At 47.5% G+C, this 3,494-nt stretch overlaps 1 long non-coding RNA gene across 1 annotated transcript; it reads left to right on the top strand.

The window, feature by feature from the left end:
- Window positions 1-748: 748 nt before the first annotated feature.
- On the top strand, window positions 749-2,310 carry LOC122372639. The gene is made up of 3 exons (XR_006254900.1): window positions 749-772; window positions 901-1,085; window positions 1,507-2,310. It is a non-coding gene; the product is annotated as an uncharacterized LOC122372639 (long non-coding RNA).
- Window positions 2,311-3,494: the final 1,184 nt, after the last annotated feature.

Here is a 3,494-nt window from a genome sequence, read left to right as displayed (position 1 = left end):
CTTGTTCGATGTTTTTCGGACGACAAAGATTCTACGTCATTCGGCCAATCACATTCCATAATTGCAGCCGAGCCCCCGTTGATCTAGAACGGGATTGGCCGGACGACGTACAATCTTCGTCGTCTGAGAGACATCGAACGAGGGGTACATCGACTGAACATACATTGCGATACAAGATTGAGATGAGTGGATCAAGATGTATCTTTCGTGCAGATGTATCAAGATCCTTGGTGAGGTTCCAGTGAAATTTGAATTCGATAGGTAGCTATTTTTGATTTTGCTTTGATACTTGTGGTAAGGAAACATGATTATGGTTGCATGAACCGCCCACTGCTCATTGCTGTCTTGTCTCACGTTCGATATCCGATCACCATTCTTAAATAGCTCACCCCATATGGAAATCAGGTTTCAGGAGGCCACTAGGCTTGTGGGGCCTGGTCTCAATGAGCTCCCAGTGCTAAGGACAGTCAGGCTCATATGCTGGGTAAGGTCAGGTTCAGGTAGGCCAGTATGCACTCTGCAAAGCATGGCAATTTCGACAAGATCTCGTCTGTGCTGGCTTGTCCGGCTGGTGAGGCTTTGGTGTGGCGTGGATTTAGCTTGGTGCAGTGCGGATTTTGTGTAGCGCGGTGCAGATTTGGTCTGGTGTGGTCAGGTGGTGGGGGATGTAGTGTAGTGCATTTTAAATGTGGCTGATAGGTGTGCGGTGGTCAGAACGGACTGTGCCAGTGCTGGTGCCTGGTGGTCCCACCAATCACGGGGGTCATCTCCTGTTGTGACCCAGGGCCCAGGGGGTCTAGTCAAAACCTTACCTATTTCTGCTAACCTAAACCTATTTCTTACAAATTAGGCATAAATGTGCTTATGGTATAATGATAATTAAACCTGGCCCTTTTTCAGGCGCAAGCTTTGGATGAACTTCTGCTTCTGCGGTCGGCATTCTTACAGGAGAACCCAAGATTCATTGTACCTACCTGTATGCATTTCAAAACTGAATAATTGATAGCAACAAGTAAATATTTGAAGTTGCAGCCAAATGCTGTGCCTTCTCTGCTGCAAGAGCTACATGTCACCATTGAAGCAAGGTAAGTGTTAAAAGAAATTGTTCACCTTCTGTGAGTAACTTGATAAATAAAATTTAAAAAGGTGTGTTAAAAATGTGATGAATAAAATTTAAATGTATTCTAACTTGGAATTACACACTTCTTCTAAAGGGATTTCATTATTTTAATGATTAGAGTTATGAACACTTACAGCTGAACAACCTATCAGCTGCAAGGGATTCTGCTCCTGTAAGTGCTCTCATCGCTGATTGGCCACTGTGTGTGTTGAAGAGGTTTCTGCTTGCTGTAAATGAGCACTAGAACATTAATTTAAGCACCAATATTCACTGATAAAAGGTGAATATCTCAAACGGTTCAAATATAAGGCATACACAAATCTGCTCTATCAGACTGCTATCTCAGTTTAAAATCCCATGTTAAAGGTGAACTATTTCCTCGACAGGACCAGCTCGACTCCTGCAGTAGGAGTCCAGCCTCGTCCAGTCGTCGCCGCTCGCCAAGACCAGCCGGACTCCTGCAATAGGGGTCCAGGCTGACCCGTTCGTCCAGTAACCGCCGCTCGTCAGCACCAGCTGGGCTCCTGTAGTAGGGGTCCAGCCTCGTCCAGTCGCCGCCGCTCGCCAAGACCAGCTGGGCTCCTGTAGTATGGGGCTAGGATGGCCCGTTCATCAACCGGTCCTGAAGTCACATCGCCGTCAGCCAGCCGAACTCAGTACATAAGTCACCAACCCTGAATGTTGCCAGCCAAAGTCGGCAGTTTCCTTCGGACAGTCATCTCACCAGTGTTGTACAGTGTACGAGGTTAGTGACGCAGTTAAATGCGTCAATTAAATGCGAGGACGTGCGCTTGTATGCAGCGTTTTGTCATGTTGAGCTGCATGGGTGTCGATTTTCACCGAATTGAGGGTGCCCACTGCCCGGGCGCAGCAAATCCGCCGCTGCCTTAGCGGTGACCTTGACCCGCACCGTCTGTTGGGGCTCCAAAGCCAAGCCAGCCGAGCCGGCGGGGAATCTAAAGAGCTTGAGCACCCCCAACCCGGCGGAAATTGACACCTATGTTGAGCTGTATGGATGCGTTTTAGCCTTCCGCCGTGGTGGTAAATAGCAGCCTACATGCAGAATTAGGCAGGCTTATTAGCGGACTCATTATTGGATTCATTGTGTCACGTTTGTCGGCACGTGTAAGATGTGCTTAACTGCCATTAGCTCTCGGCCTGGCGACTTCTGGGGACCACGTAATGGGGATGACAATTGGGATCCTGTGCCTTAAGCCGGCCATTTACGTCCATGGCTATATACCCCCGTACTAGGGCTAGTTATGACGTATATAGGGATCCACGAGATCTTTTTTGATGAATGTGTTGTGCAGTGTTGAGATCCGCGTGTAACGTCACTGTTTGGCCAGTCTGCCCTCAAACGCGTCATCTTTACTCGTATTTTATTTACTGAACGCTTTGCATGGTCCAGTGGTTTATATAGACATCTTCCTTGCACTAGCTAGTTTTATGTGGCCAGGTTGATTGCCTGTCAGCGCGGTCACGCTGTCGTCTTTCGATTGGTGCGCTTAAATGCGGCGAGATGAATATAGGATTTCCTTTGATGCTATTTAGTACCTGCGCCCAGCTCAACTGGGGAAGGGGGGGGGGGGCACTGCCGACTTTTGGTCGCATTCTTTCCATGTAACGCCCATAGAGCCCATTGTTAAAATGCCAAAATCAAAGGAGGGCACGGTGCCCCGGTGCCCTCCCCGTTCCGCCGCCTATGCGCGAAAGTACCAACTACCAACAGTTTCCAGTTGTTTGTGTCCCAAAGTTTTTTATGAGTTGGACGATTGGGCTTTTCCCATCGCTCGTTATGCAATTATTTTGTTAAACGCTCTAAAATTGTTTCTCTACAAGTCATTAGAACTTAGAAGCAAATAGATATTGATGGATACGATCTCAAGGGGGCCGATAAGAAGGAAGAGCGCGCGGCGCAATGATTGTGGAGCACAGCACACGATTAATGTGAGGCGCATTTAAGCGAGAAATAACTTCATTGAACAGAAATGAGCAGAGTACCAGCATTGAAACTGCACCAGTACCAGCATTGAAACTAAATATAAGATATCTCAGAAGGTTGCGCTTTTGGGGCCGAGTTGTGGTGCTTTACGCCGTACATCATGCTTAATCAATGTGACCGTCGTGTTTGTGGGATCCCCGTCGGTACTAGTCAGCCCCACGAATCGTGGTAGATCATAAAGATAATCTTCGCCTCCGGTTATGATTTTGATATTCTACGAAACGGGTGCTGGGTGGTACACGAAAGCAGCTTTTTCAGGTGAGTTGAAAGGGGAAGAGGTTCTTTGAATTACCATTTCGGACCATGGTTCTAAAAAGCGCTAGTTTAAAACTATTGTTATAATTCCTATCGTAAACCATCGGACGCTCG

The sequence above is a fragment of the Amphibalanus amphitrite genome, unplaced genomic scaffold (genome assembly GCF_019059575.1).
Source record: "Amphibalanus amphitrite isolate SeventyFive unplaced genomic scaffold, NRLGWU_Aamphi_draft 001380F_arrow, whole genome shotgun sequence".
In the NCBI taxonomy this organism is placed as follows: Eukaryota; Metazoa; Arthropoda; class Thecostraca; order Balanomorpha; family Balanidae; genus Amphibalanus; species Amphibalanus amphitrite.
This window is presented reverse-complemented; position numbering and strand designations above follow the sequence as displayed.